The sequence below is a fragment of the Triturus cristatus genome, chromosome 9 (assembly GCF_964204655.1).
Source record: "Triturus cristatus chromosome 9, aTriCri1.1, whole genome shotgun sequence".
Classification (NCBI taxonomy): Eukaryota; Metazoa; Chordata; class Amphibia; order Caudata; family Salamandridae; genus Triturus; species Triturus cristatus.
The window spans coordinates 658,977,466-658,993,744 of NC_140592.1; the positions used below are offsets into that span (position 1 = coordinate 658,977,466).

Here is a 16,279-nt window from a genome sequence, read left to right on the forward strand (position 1 = left end):
GCACCCGAGGCGGGAGGGCCGGCCAAGTAAAGCACCCATGGGCACTAACACTATGAATTTAGAAAACCCGAGCACGACTGTTGATATAGCCCTCCCAGGTAATGCATCCAGCCCACTCTCGGCCCAAATTCATCTACCACTAGAATCCTTTCCCTATGTTGTGGTATTAACGGGCGTCCCTGAACTTCCCACCAACAAAAATGAATCTTTTGAGCAACTAAAAAATAAAGTAAGTCACTGGCTCAACATCCACAGACCAATCCCGAACGAACTGAATGGTCGGATTCTTTTCGTTAGAAGGGTCCAATGGATAGGCTCTCAACCTAAAAACATCCAGGGAGATTGCATTATTGTCAATTTCAAAGACCCACGTCTTTCTAGGTTCATTACTGACCACATACCCTACGGCTCTAGATCTGGTATAGAGGCCCACAACCTGAACTATTTTTACACTCGAGATTTTTGTCAATGACAACTCCATAGTATGACAATACCCTTACCTCTTAAGACACTGAGGGCAAACGATAGTATATTCATAGATGCCCAGGCGGTTACTTCTCTGGCCTCGCCAGGACCACACACATCACCCAGAGCCCTATCGCCGCGTCAACCCGTGATGAGCGAGAGGGTAAATGCACTTAGACAGACTATTGTGCATGACACCACACGGCCTAGTAACCACTCTGGCACCCTCTTGTCCTGGAATTTGGCTGGCATTAAGACTAAATTTGACTCACCTGAATGGGTTAGCTTTGTTAACAACTATGATGTCTGCCTATTGCAGGAAACATGGTCCTCTGAGGCTCGGTTCATGCCGGGATACTTGAATTTTTACGTCCCAGCAACTAAAGGGCCGAAAGGCCGTCCATCTGGTGGACTAATTATTTGGGCTCGCCAGGATTTATTTTCACGCGCTGTTGTGATCGACACTGGGTCCCTGGATATTCAATTAGTGAGACTAACTTTTGATCACAAGGGCTCTTTGGATATTTATAACATCTATCTTCGGGGAACGAAAGGGAAAAAGTCAAGGGAGTTGGACATTTTATCTACACTCATAGAATCTAAATCGTGCAACAGGGACTTGATCGTAGCCGGGGATTTTAATGTTACTTTCGAACCCCTTCTAGATTCAGACTCCGAATGGGGTTTCGACCCCGATGAGGACCGACAATGGGGTATCCCGGTACTCTTGCTACCCGCTATTAAAAGGTGGTCCATGGCAGCAGTTCAGGTAAATGCACTTTGCCTTGAAAGCAGCCTACGGGCACTGAACGGAAGAACAAAAGGAGACAAGCTGGGAGCACCCACCTTTGATAATGGCCGTTCAGCTAGCAGGATCGATTATGTCCTTTGCTCTTTGAGGCTGTGGTGCCATCCTATAGATATGGTGGTGAAGCCTAGATTAGAGAGTGACCACAACCCCATTTGTGTTTCTCATAGATGGTGGGGCAAACTCCGCTCATTGACCAAAGAACCTACTTTGGCTCACTCGATGTGTGTGCTAACAAACGATATGCGGAGGCTAAAATGGACTTCAGTAAAGACTAATGCCTCAGTAATGGCCTGTATCAATACTAATCTCTCTGCAACCAATGCGAACCTTGAGGAAATTTTGAAAACTAAAGACCAAAATGTGCAAGCAATCAGAATACATGAGTTATTTTTTGAGGGTCTACGTCCCCTCTTCTTCACGCAATCTAGAAAGGGCACCATGCCACCTTCTAAGCAACCTTGGTGGTATGACAAGCAATGCAAAAGTGCAAGAGGCACTTTGGCTCAAGCCCTCTCTAGTAGGAGTATTCCTCTCATTCAATCTGCTAGATCTGCTTACAAGAAAAGCCTCGCCCAAGCAAAAAGAAAATGGGACGAAATGTTCTGGCTTGACTTGAATGAGGCTTGCTATGCCCGGGACACCAGACTGTTTTGGAATGTGTTAAAGTGGGGCAGAGGGGGCTTGCCTGAAAACCCCTCAAACCACGTCACTCAAGAAGATTGGTTGGCGTATTTTAAACCCCAATATGCACGTGACCCCCATTATAGAAATTTGGGCTCAATTCCGTATGTCTTTTATTTGTCCGGGCCCTTTAGTTCTAATGATGTTTTAGCCGCTTTGTCTTGTGTAGCGGCAGGGCGGGCCCCTGGCTTGGACGGTGTTCCATCTGATCTTTTCCTTGACAACAAAGCTCCCTGGAGCAAGTATATCACTCTAATTGCGAATGCTGTGGCTGAAGGTGCCCCAGTACCTAAATCCTGGGGGGGTGCTATCATTATCCCAATATATAAAAAGGGTGATAAAACCCTCCCAGGGAACTACAGGCCCATCAGCCTAATCGACACAATCCAAAAAGTCATTGGGAGGATGGTACTGAATGAGGTACTCACTTGGATTGAAGCTAATAAGATCCTTTCTAGTCTCCAAGCGGGCTTTCGCAAATTCACCAGCACCGTGGATCAGGTGTTTCGCTTTAAGCAATTGCTCTGGAAGGTTGTCGAACTAGGCAAAGGCAGTCTCTACGTCACTTTTGTTGATCTAAGAGCTGCCTTTGACCTTGTCCCCCGAGAGCAATTCTGGAGAGTTCTCAAAAAGCTCGGTTTACCCCTGGAGCGCTTGACTCTAATCAGGAGACTGCATGAGCCTAACTTCGCGAAAATACAATGGGGCGGCCCGGGGGAAACACCCCCCGAGTTTCCTGTTGAGCGAGGGGTGCGTCAAGGATGCGCCATGGCCCCAACACTTTTTTCTTTGTATATTAACGGAGTAGTTGATTATATGCTTAAAGCCAACACCGACGCTCCCAAGTTGGCAGGAGCCCCTATACCAATATTAATGTTTGCCGACGACACCCTTATAGTGTCTAAAACCCCGTGCAGCATGCAAAGGGCTCTGTCAATTTTTGAAAACTTTTGCAAAGATCATGGCTTGGAGGTTAATGTGTCAAAGACTAAGCTTATGACATTCAACCCACACCCAAGTTATAGAACTGGTAAGCTCATAATGAACGGCCAAATTCTGGAGGAGGTAACAAACTTCACCTACTTGGGCATTCATGTGTCCCACAATAATCGGTGGAACAGACATTTAGAATTGTCCACGTTGAAACTCACCCAGATTACGGGAGCGCTGGTCAAAGAGCATAAAAAATCCCTTACTAAACCGGTCAAACCAGCGTTACAAGTATATGAGGCAAAGGCCCTAAACTCGGTCCTGTATGGGGCAGAGCTTTGGGGTTTTGATGCTCTAACATCCTTAACAGCCGTTGAAAACAAATTTTTTCGCTACATTACTGGCTTACCACAAAGCACGCCAATGGTCCTATTGCGTTACGATCTAGGTAGAAAGGCCATTAAGGACCTGGCCAATCTCCGTCCGGTTTTATACTGGAGGAGACTATGGACTACACCTGAGCTCCGATCCTACGCAATGGGTATCATGGACGTAATTCAGGCTGACAAGTTCCATAAGATAGGGTGGCTAAGGAACCTCCGTGAATCTTTAAAAGCTCTGGGGTTGGTAGGCCTATGGAACGATCCAGTTGTTGCTGAGTTTCCTCCCAAAAAGCTATTGAAAACATTATACTGGGAACAGGTAACTCACAGGGTGTGGGGCGCTTCTACTTCCTCCACGATGACCAGCCGTTTTTTAGAGGCAAAGGTCACACCTCTTTTAGAACCTTTTTGGGATCTGATCACCTTGCCAAGGGATAGGAAACTCTATTTTCAACTTAGAGCAGGTTCCCTTCCACTCAGGGCCCTAACTAGCGGGTGGTTTGGTGCAAGCACATGTTCATGCCCTGTTTGTGGTGCCAAAGAAGAAACTATCGCCCACTTTCTGTTTGTTTGCCCTGCATACGCTACTCCTAGACGTTATTGGCTCTCTCCTCTATGTAAATTACTGGGCACAAGGAGTTCTGCTGTAGCTATTAGAATCCTACACACAAGCACTTTACCAGTCCATTCAATAGTCTTAGCCAAATATCTGGGGTGGGCTTGGTCTCTCAGACTTAAAGCCCTCAAATGCACTGAGAAGGTGCATAGGTAGGGCCTTAAATTCCGCTATAATTCTGCCACCATTAGTTTGTTATCCTCGTTTTAATCACTGCTTTTATTATTGTTGTGTATTGTACATCATCTTGTCTGCTGCAATGTTTAATATTTCTCTTATTCACAAATTTTATCCATTTATTGGAAAGATTTTATATTATCAAGTGATTGTGATATTTTATAACTGTGTTTTGTTTGTGTCTTGTATGAATTATTTTTAATTCGAATAAAGACTATGATGATGATGATGATGGTATTTGTGCTATTACTGGTGATTGCTCACTTGTAACTTAAGTACTTCGAACTCCTGTCTCATAAAGAGACTAGAGGGGTGTGTTTTAACCTAAATACATATATTTTAAATTTATACCTGGTGTGGTTGTCCTTTCATTTGATCGTTCAAGAGATTATAGACTGGTAAAACAAGCTGCTTTACATTCCTTCAAGACTTAGCCTGAAGGCTGCTCTCCATAGCTACCACTAGGATAGCTTTCAATAAAGGTCGTCTGAAACCTATCACCATAAGGGGTTGTTTGGACTGATACAAGGTGTCCACTAGAACTAGTGGACAGCATATATCAGGCCACCTTCTCACAGCACTCATACACAATAAATAGACCACATGACACAAAAGAGATATTTCACACTTGAGGTTGAGAAATGTAATTTATATACAGCACATACATTAAACAAGGCAACATGAATATAATGGAGTTCAGGGCATAAATCACACTTGGCAATATTACTAGCAGTATCAGGCCCAATTCGTGTTGATCAGATCTGTATAATATGCACACATGGGAAAAGTTCTATTCTAAACTCCACACGATGCCCTTGTGCGGTGCAATGCATTGTCAGCCCCTGACCCATCCCCCATAATCCTAATAATGCAATTTCACACGGCTTTGGGTGCACAATGGGCTACAATGATATCAGTAATATGTGCATACACCGAATTATAACACTTTTAGCAGCACTGCGGGACAAGGTCACGCAGGTAAACCCACTGTTGAGAGGTGAAGTGCTTTCGGCAAGAGAACAACATATAAACCAACTCCGCTGACCAGTGTCATGAAGCACATGCGGTTTCAAAGATGGTCACTCCCACACACTCACACTCACTTTGCACCGCTAGCAATGCGATAGGTACCAGCCCAGTCTGTATGGACACTTTCACACACCAAACGCACCTGACACCCTAATGCGGTGCCACTGATACCAAACAGGTCAATAGTTAACACTCCACAGACCCCATGGCTCCAAGTCTCTAGCCACCCTTCAATTCACCTCACTGTTCCAGATACCCCAGATGACAGTTCATCAGCCCCTCCCTCAGACACAAGGCCAAACATGTCTGAGGCCATACCTCATCTGGGTCCCTGTAAGCAGGTGGGGATAGCTGGAAGCATAAATAAGAGGTAGACATAAACAAAAGGGGGTATTGGCGCCACTCAGGAAGTTCACCAATAAGTTGAGAAGAAGAAACAGGCAAAGAGCAACAATTCATTACAAGCAGGTGTCCACCAGGGTCTTCTGGCACCAGCCCAGTTCTGCGAAGCACAATGGGGTCACGCAGTCTCTTGACCTGCTCCCGAACCTTCTCAGAAGAGTCCCTCCAACCTTTTCAATTCCTCTCACTCCTACCTGGCACCACAAAATCCTCAGAAGGGCCAGATGGGGGAGAGGGCAGTTGGACCACCATAATGGAGCCAGTGAGGGAACAAGCAGTGAATGTGAAACAACACACGGGGGAGCCTCTCGGTTTAAGCAGGCACCCCATCTGGTACACGTTGATATGAGTGGTGCCCCGTAAATCCGGGCACCTGGTCTGGTATACAACAAGATGAGTCACACCAGATACTTCAGGTTACACGAAGTAAAGTTGCAATTCCAGAACTCCCTGGAAATTAGGCACAATGTCTGGTACACCTTGACGTCAGTAGCACCAGACTATTCCAGACACACACACTGGTGCAAGTTCAGCAAGGCCTCACGAGGTAGAATGAGACTCTGCATAGGGTGTGTCCCCCACTTCCGATGGTCGCAACACGTGAATCGGACACTGCACGCAATGAGCATGCAATCGACATGGAGCACAAGAGAAAAGCGGCACAGCCGATAAAGCAGGCCACTTTTTAATGCCGGGGTCCCTGCAGTAAAGAAACCACTTTGCCGTAGATGCGGGCTACTTCTTGAGCTCCACACCAGGCACTCCAGTCTCTAAGCACGGTTCATTAGTTCCAAGTTCACACCATGCTGTCCAACTTTTATCAGGCGATGTTGGCATTTTACCGCTCTCCCGATGTCACCGGTAGATGGTGTTGGCTCCTCATAGGAGATCTTTGATATCCCTAAAACCTCAGAGAGAACAGAAGGCTAGCCAACTGTTCCTTGGGAGCCCACTTCAGGGTGCCACATGTCAGCAGGTAGTCGTCCCAGGCCAGCCACTTTTCAGGAAGGCACACAGTCCTTTCCACGGGCAGTTATCCTCCCAGTGCCCAATAGAGTCCTCTGCCACAAATGGATCTTTTCTCTCGGTGGTATGGCACTGGGTAGTTATACCCCATTGGGCCTTTGAAGTTGGGGGAAAGTTCAAAGGGTATTCCTTTGAACCACAGATGTGTCCCCAAAATGTCCGTCCTGTCTGCCTTGAGGCCATGGAATGCAGATCTCTATCTTTATGGGGGCCCTGATCTAGCCCCAGAAGGCAGGTGTCACAATCTCTGCCCCATATATTCCACCAGACCCGCAAATGGCAGAGGTCGGCTATCTTGCATGCCCAATGGTTTATGGCTGTCGCTAGGAAATGTCCAGATGTGCTTACCGTACTTCCTGTGTTGACCGGCACCAAACACTATAGCACACAAAAGGTTTGATTCATAGAAATCTACACTTTCCATAAGTAGCATTTACACACAAGATACGCTAAGCTCCCTGTTACGATTGAAATGGGTTTGGCCTAACGAATCCATTGATAGGAAACATCACGAGGCTGTGCCACTGCAATCCATTATTGCAGCTTGAAATACAGGCAAATCCTTCCCCATTCTAACTTAAAGAAAGAGCAAGCCTCCATAGTAAGGGAACACTCGTGGGTCTTTACTTCCTACCTGGGCAGCAAATACCCATGGGTGCCTGCCCAGCCCTTCACTTTCCATCTGAGTGGAGGTGAAAGGCCACCTCCAGGTGGACCATGTTTGTTACAGGCCACCCGGAGTACGAGTGTAAAGGCACTCTCACAGACCTGCTCTGTCAGGTCATACACATTCAAACACAGTCCGTGCGAGTACGCACACTGGCCTGGAATAGTAGGTCAGACACGTAGGTAAACCACACCAGCAGTAAAAGTGCACACCCAGGCCGCCAAGGCAGGCCTGACCTACGTGTGCAAACTTTATGCCTGCACCACTCCCTAGCATGTGTCGGAAGAGTGCACACACTTTCACATTGCAGTACAGTGGGAAAGGGCTCGGAGCCTCGAGACTCCACGGGAGAATAAGCAAACCAGAAGAGGAAAAACCAAAAAGTTAGGGAAACACTACCTGAAAAGGCTGTGTCCTGTTCCCACACAAAGGGCTGCATACCCCTTGTAGTTAGTCTGGAGGTAGGGTATGGAAGGCAGGGTGTTAGCAGGGGGATTTCTGGTTGGCTCGGGCTTGCGCCAAAGCCAGGCAGAAACCACCACTCTAGTCAGGGCAAGGGAGTTACACGCTGAAGATAACCTCTGCTCACCCCCTTGGTAGCTTGGCACGAGCAGTCAGGCTTATCCCAGAGGCAATGTGTATAGCGTTTGCGCAACACACACACACAGCAGCAACACACTAGGCACACTACAAAAGAAACTCCACACAAGGTTATATAAAAAATAGCCTTTGTATTATCATAAACACATTAGAAACATAATCATACATTTACACTGTGCTAACTGGCACTGGCAATATTCACAGGGGATTATATACAGGACTAGGCCAATCGGGCCACGGTCAGAACCATCAGAACAGGTAAGTAAATGCAAAACACAACCAGTAACTACTGGTACCATAATGACCTATTTATTATCACATAAGCATTAGACACCATCCTAAAATATAATTGCGTGACATTAGGCAATACATCACATTAGGCGCAAACCTCATTAGCATAAACACATTACGCACTAGGCCTCACCAGCATAAGCACATTATGCATAAATATCCTAAACATAAACACATTATGTCATAGGCATCAAAAGCATCACATTACGCAATCACATTAGGCATAAATCACATTACTCAATCACATTAGCATATAGCATATTATGCAATCATCATATAAGCCTAACCACATGATGCCACCTCTGCGGGCATTACCTTAGGGCCTTGCGCCCTACCAAAACGCAGGTATCCACAATGACCCCCAGGCCAACTGGCCTTCCACTGGGGTTAAAAATGCCCTCAGAAATATCAGGGCGCTAAACCGTGCCTGGCAGTGTAAGCAAAGTGCGCAAATGTGCCAGGGCGTGGGAGTGTATCCCACTTCTTTCTTCTCATGAAAAACCAAATGCCCCCAAAGGAAAATGGCACTGGCACTACTGTGCCTGGTAAGCCCCACTCTGGGACTCTGTAAATAAAACTTTGCCCCAAGTTGCAGCTGTCTGCTACGGTGGCGCAGCTGAGGAAACCAAACAAGCGCTGGCACTACAGGGCCTCAGGGAGCACCGACGCGGCTCCAGGCACTGACAATGTGCCTTGGTGGAGCCAAGATTGCCCCCAACATTGCAGCTGCCCTCTGTCAAGTGGGGCAGCTGAATGCAGAGTTAGCCCGGGCACCACTGTGCCCTTGGAGCCCCAATCCGGGACTCCTAAACACCAATATGCCAACGCGTGGCCAGAGGCCGACAGGGACACGGCCCAATCTGAGCCCCCACTCACCGGGGCTCTCCACTGTTGGGGGAAGTCTCTCTCCACTGGGAGACCTGGAGGCTCCGGCCAGGCGCCTCCTCTCCCTCACTCAGCATGTGGGGCTCTCTCCAGACATGAAAGCCCCGCCGACAATTTGGTACCAGCTCACCTGTCGTACTCTGCACCTGGCCTCTCCTCACTTCGCCCGGGTGCCCTCCTGGGACCCGGGACCCGGGACTTCGATGCAGAGCCTGCGAGGCTCCGGACTTCCTGCTTTCGTTTCGGGGCCCCGCCCACAACCAGGCATAGACGCCTGGCTTCCGGGCCGCTCCCGGAGCAGTGGCTCTTAAAGCAATTTCAAAGTGCGGGGTGGGCTCCCGCGAAGCACACAATGCGGTGTGGGCACCCGCTCTAAAGGCACCGATGCGGGGTGGGCTCCTGCTCGGTTTTTGAGCCTCAATCCATGGGGTAGGCTCCCGCAACAGCATAAAGGTGGGGTGGACTCCCGCCTCGAGACTCGCACAAACGCGGGGTGGGCACCCGCTCTTCCCGAGGTATAATCCAGCAGGGTGGGCTCCTGCTTCCCACGCACTGCAGGGGAATACTCATGTCAGGATTCCCTCGGAAACGATTGCAGCTTAGCGCTGCAAATCACGCGCTTCTCTTCTTGGTGCCACTTAAAATAGAAGCGCTTACAGGGCGCAAGAGTTCTAAAAAGTCCTTAAGGTCCTGGAAAATGAAAAGGAAAAGCGCTCACAGGGTGCAAAAAGTCTTCTCGGGTACATGGGGCATAGTTGGGCCCAGGGAGGCCAGCACACAGGGCCCTCCAGCAGGGAGGCACGCCCCCATGGAGGTTCCTCCTGGGCCCCAGCAGCAGCAAGCCCAAGCAAGTCAGGAACAGCACACCCTTCATGGGGTCACAGCCCCTATATTTACATCACCTTTTCCCATTGTCTGTGCCAGCACAGGGTTGGGGGGGAACCAGCAAAAACTGGTTCAGGAGGGAATTGGAGCACTTTTTTTTCAAGGCTCCTCTTCCCCTTTGTCAGGTAGGGGCTCGTCATCAGACACGCCACAGGGGGGGTGGAGCCAGCATTGCACAGTACAGGCAAATCCTATTCAGGGTCAGGGGACTACTCCTCCCACAACTCCAAATGCAGATGTCCCATTCAGCCTAGCGCTGACTCACCCTGGCCCGCCTGGAGCCACACACACCTCACCAGCCCCTGTCACTCAAAAGCCAGACATGCAATTCACATCAGGCAGGCAGGCACATAGCACACAGAAATGCCAACTTCTAAAAGTGGCATTTCTAAAATAGTTATAATAAATCTGTGCACACCATTGCGTAGCATTTATTATCACTATTCCGAACATACCAAACTTGACCACGCTGCGCCTCTCATATGAGGAAATACCACTGAAACACTTATCAGGGAATCCCCAATGCATTCCTATGGGAGGACAACCCCACAGTAGTGAGAAACCAAAATGGCAGTTTGTCACTACTAGGACATGTCACACACTTAAGGTACATGTCCTTTTACCTACAATGCACCCTGCCCATAGGGCTAGGGCTAGCTACGGCCTTCCTTAGGGGTGACTGACATGTGTAGTACAAGGGGGGTCATGGACATGGCACACACTTTAGGTGCCACGTCACAGCGGCAGTAACACTGCGCGCACAGGCCCTGCAATGGCAGAGGCCTGAGATAGGTGTTGCAAGGCTACTTTGGTGGGTGGAGCAACTAGCGCTACAAGCCCACCAGTAGCATTTAATTTACCAGCCCTGGGTATATGAGATACTGCTTTACAAGGGACTGACAGGTTAATTAAATAGGCCAAACAGGTGTAGACCAATCTTACCATATTTATCTCAGAGAGCACACGCACTTTACACTGACCAGCAGTGCTAAAGTGCCCAGAGTCCTTAAACCACCAACACCATGTCTGACAAAAGGCTAGGAGAAAGGCAAAAAGTTTAGGGATGACCCTGCAAAAAGGGCATCTGTGTACTCTAAAGGCATGCCTCTAGAAGCGTTTCCCCACTTCAAAGGCACACAACTACGTCCAACAAGTCCCGTTGTCTATGAATCCCACGCCGGCGTCCTCGAGTACGTTGTGGGATTCATAGACAACGGGACTTTACAATTCGAAGTTGGCCATACCAATCGGGACAAAGAACAACGTTTTTGAATACTCCCTTAGAAACTCTACCCACTCTGGAGGATCGTGTGGGTTGGAAGTATGACCACACGCTAAGAAGCACTAAAAGAAGATTACTAAGCCTTGAAAAAGCCGTATGTACAAATATACAGAAACAATGAAACACGTGTTGGCATTTGGGCTTTGGAACAGTCACAATGTCTTACATTAAAGAAGGATCAAGACAAGGATTCATAAAGACTGAAGATTCACGCTTATTTAATTTTGTGTCAAGATCTCATCTCTACAATAACTTACTGTACTACTGTTACGTTATATACTTGTCGTGTGCTAGGGAACCCTATGCATATTTGTGTTGCAGTCTAGGCTGCAGAAATTTGGAGAAGTCGGTGGTTCTCTCCTCCCTTTAGCACCGCATAAATACTGGTTCCGCAAAAATATACAGTGAATATTTCCAGAGGCACCTTCTCTATGATTAATACCACTATCCTGTACCATATATCTTATAAATAGTTGTAGTGTTAGCAAATGGATCTTCACCGTGGGAGCATAAGCAACCATTTTCTTAATAATATCTTATTTGAAATACGTGTGTTCAGAAGGAATTCTGGCACTAATTTGGCCAAAACACAAGAATCTGTAAAATAACTTAGGGCCATATGTACAAGGACTGGCGAAAACTATCGCTAAGGTTAGGTAGTGACAGTTTTCTTACCGCCGTATACCGCTGAAGACTATCACCATGTTAGCGACAAATTTACAAGCCATCGCTACATGCCGATAGTTTCAGGGATCGGTGGCAAAAACTGGCACTAACATTAGCGTGATGGCGATAGGAATCCCGGCGTTAGCAGGCGAAAACCAACGAAAGGTCCATTAGCGGCAAAAAAACGCGTTAGTCAGCCCAATGTGAGTTTTTTTGCCTCTATTGAAAAAATAGCCTATCAGTCGACCTCCAATAGAAAATAGGCAAAGAAAACAATTAAATGCAGAATGGAGCAGCTAGGGCCAAGTGCAGCACACATCAACACCCCCCTCAAGCCTCCCAACATCCAGGATGACCAGGATGAGAGCCTGGATGCCTCGCAGCTCCTGCACCTTGAGCCTGGATACCTTGCCGGACCCACGCCTGGAGCCTGGATGCCTCGCTGAAGCTGTGTCTGGAGCCTGGATGCCTCACTGGACTTGCGCCTGGAGCCTGGATGCCTCGCTGGACCTGCGTCTAGAGAATGGATGCCTTGCTGGACCTACTTCTGGAGCCTGGATGCATCGCTGGACCTGCATCCGGAGCCGTGATGCCTCGCTAGACCTGCGTCTGGAGCCTGGAGTGGGATGCGGAGGAGCTGTGGAGTCGATGAGCTGTGGCAGTAGACATTGAGGCACGGCGATTGCCCATACCTGGTGGTGAAGTCTGGCAGGTTGCATGGAGACATGTTGCTGACCTGTGTGAGAAGACCGCCTTGAGCCCCTTGGAGCTGTGAATGGTAGAGGCGCTCATGCGCACCAACATAGGGAGGTCTGCATTGCATACTACTATACAATGGGGTGCACGGAAAGGATTACCAATGGTGGGCATCTTAAATCTTCATTTGATAATCGTAACAAATAGACTTAATGTTTTCAAATTCCTCAAAATATTGACAGTCTACTTTTATTAGCACAGATGTAACGCGTCTAATAAGGACTATTTTTCTACTCAACCCACTTCATACATAATTGTACGAGGTTAGGGATACGTGATTAGAGTGCACTCCATTGGGCAATTTCACACACTGTAATGAATGTTAAAGGTATTGTATAAAGAATTCCGAACAAACATATTAATCATCATTGTCTATATGTAAGACATGCATTTGAAATATTGTATCGAACATCTGAGTGGCTCAAAGGTTTTTTAACGCTTCATATTCTATGTCCATTCAATAGACAACTAAAATGGCATGATGACACTTCAAACCTCACGCTTTAGACATGTTACATCTGTGCTAATAAAAGTGGACTGTCAATATTTTGAGTAATTTGAAAACATTAAGTCTATTTGTTACGATTATCAAAAGAAGATTTAAGATTTTACTGCAAATAATAGTTCTTTTATAACAATTAGACATTCTAAGATGGCCGCCACACCAACAGAGTAGGTGTTATAATCACTTCCGGTTACTTCAAGGTTGACTTCCGGGCATATCAACTTAAAAGTACACCTCACCGGGTTACTTCCGACTATATCGTCTAACTCGGGGGATTGCCGTCCGTTTGCCGGATTGAATGTAAGTTAAATATACCCTAACGCTGTCCATGTGTTGACTATATTTTGTCAAGTTAGGTAACTTAACAATATTGCACTGCCGGAATGAAACGCGAGCTAAATATACCTCAACGCTGTTTATGCATTTATTTGTCATTAAGTTAGGCAATTAACATCACTGCCTACTTTACTGATACTTCTTTATGAGGCTCATTAGATTGCCACTATCTTTGTATCTTTGTATCGACTAATTCAAGTATGGTAATCTTTTCGTTATAGAACGCCAATTATTTAACATTTCTTGATGTGGCGTTCACATGATTCTGTGGGCTCATGTTTTTTCGCTGTGTTATTTGGACAGTCGTAAACGAAGAAGATAACGTCTAATAGTGGATTGCAGTATGCAATATTCTCTTAATAAGAGTAGCCACTACTGCAAAATATTGAAAAACATTTTATGATGAGCTAAGCTTTGAACATAGCCGATTTTACTGATATGGACGCACTGGCGATTCATTTTTGCCGAGTACACAGTAACTTTGGACTCAAGCTGTATCGTATATTATTTTTGAGAACAAAATAGAGTATTCAGATGGAATGAATTCATATATTCTGAATAGAAAATCACCACTTTGATCAGCGGTGTCTGATTTTTAATATCTACATGAGATACACAAACCTGGTTACGTTTACAATAGAATGTCTTTTTTGGTATGAATTATCTGGGTGACATGATGAAACTAGTATGCTGTCACTTTTTCAGATTGGCCGAGACAAATTTTGAATGACAAGATTAATTCATACGTCATACGAAATCGACAATACTCCTCCGTCATCCAATACAACAGGTATACTATATACATTGTTTGAAAATGGGCTAAATTACATAAATATCAAGAAAAATGAACTGTGGGATAATATTTATGTTTCATTTCCAGAGCGAGGAAAGGAGCACCAGTGAGTGTCCCGATAAGTGAACCATTTTTGTAAAAGTCTTTGAAGATTGGCTTTTTTATTAAAAGTAAGCACTTTGATTTTAACTTATTTGTTCAAAAACTGATAGGATGAAATATCCCCTATATTTGATTGATGATTTACTAAGAAACTGTAACCTTGATGTCGATATAGTAAAATGTTAGTGGAAGAATACCAATCTTCATGCATAAATGCCAATTATTGTTACACAGGTTATCTTTGATTTTATTTTTAATCTGATTTAGAATGACATAAATGTAATGATATACATTATGTTCTTGTAGGGGTCATTGCTATATGCAGTTTCCTTTATCCTGAAGATGGTCTGAGAGATTTACATCACAGAAGACCGAAATGTCTGTACTGTCCAATTCCCCAATAATTCATGTATTCTAAGTGACTGTCTCATCTATCAGGATTCTTGTAACTTTTGTAATTGAAAAAGGAATGGATGTTATTACCCATGAAGTATAGGTCGAATTGTGCTGTACCTTTCTCATGTGTATGCATTGAATTAATTTTACTTCTGATTGTACCCTGCTAAATTTGATTTACAAATGAAAAAATATTCATAAATTGATTTCAAGATATTCCCGTGTTTATTCTGTTGCTTTAATTCTCTGCGCATTCATTGCACAAATTACTCAATTTATTTGAATGCTGGTTCATGATTTTACTAACAGTGAACTATCAAAGAATTATCTGAAAGATAATTGATGAGAAATAAGCTTTTTTGAATAAATCCCTTGTTGGCACATCTTCCCTAATAGTCCAGTGAATACAGCGCATCCATGGTGTCGCAAGTAACCCTGGGCGTAAAACTACGCTACGCTTGTGGAGTGTGTGTAGTGAGCGCAACTACGCACTTCGCGAATCACATGTAGCACAGTGCAAAAATGCGTAGCGTAGCAGGCATTTTTTGTTCACTCGCAGTCCTCAAAGTCAAGTTGACGACCGCGAGCAAGCAAAACAACATCCCGATGAGACTTTTTCCTCGTTCCCGATCGGCAACATCAAGTTGCCGATCGCGAGCATGGAAAATAAACCTCCCAGCGAGATTCTCAATGTGGGGAGGTCAGGTTTCTCTTTGCGAGTGGTCACGGGTGCTCGTGACTGCTCGTGATGAGAAACTACCAGTCCGCGTTGAGAAAGCTGCCGCTCGAGTACAAATCTACTCGAGCGGCAGAAAACGACCGCTTGCACTGTGTATGATGCCATTTGCAATGGTTGTTCAGTGCGGACAAGCATCTGGCACAGTGCAATCATTGCGAACAACATTTCCCTACCGCATTAAGCAGTTTGCATAGCTACGCGTAGCGCAACGTAGTGCAAAGTGCACATCGTGTAGCGTAGCGTGTCTAGGCAAACTACGCCCAGGGTTAGTCGCAAGAAGGGGGTAGCGAAAAGTGTTGCAACGCTGTCTTGTCTCATCACTGTAACATTTTTCATGACTGAGGCCCGGGAATGAGCACTATCTAATTGATGGTGTGCATTCCTGCCCTGTAGTTTTGTTGCAGGGAAGCACAGCAACATTGCTTGCAGCGCTGTCCAGCAACAAAACCTGCTGAAAAGAGGCCCCAAGTGTTATCTCCATTTATAAGACCAGCTATTTTCCGGTCTTAAAAAACTGCCTCTAACAGTTACAATACCTAGGAATCTTTACTTTCTATGTCAGGACCAGAGGCTTTGGATTATGCTAATGAAAATTTTACTCACTACCTGTCATGCCACACCCACCACCGGTTTAAAGTAAGTCCCGTTTAAAAGTTGAGTCCGAAGACCATTCCACTGCCTGTGAAATATCTTTCATGCAACAGCAAAGAGAGGAGGCCCTAGACACCATTGCACCTCTGGTCGAGTGTCTTCCAAATTGGGAAGTGCCAGTGCCTGCCTACGTATGGAGATATGGAGCTGTTTGGTACCAGGTGACCTAATTTCTTCTGTCATTGCCTCATGTGACCGTAGACAG

General features: G+C 46.0%; 1 long non-coding RNA gene across 3 annotated transcripts in view; it reads left to right on the plus strand.

Moving 5' to 3' along the window:
- The window catches only part of LOC146798452 (uncharacterized), a 199,078-nt gene extending 184,237 nt beyond the window's left edge, over positions 1 to 14,841 (plus strand). For all 3 annotated transcript variants that reach the window (XR_014969169.1, XR_014969167.1, XR_014969168.1), the window contains exons 3-5: positions 14,099 to 14,183; positions 14,274 to 14,356; positions 14,595 to 14,841. This is a non-coding gene — a long non-coding RNA (uncharacterized LOC146798452). The remainder of the gene's footprint in view (positions 1 to 14,098; positions 14,184 to 14,273; positions 14,357 to 14,594) is intronic.
- The last annotated feature ends 1,438 nt before the right edge of the window (positions 14,842 to 16,279 follow it).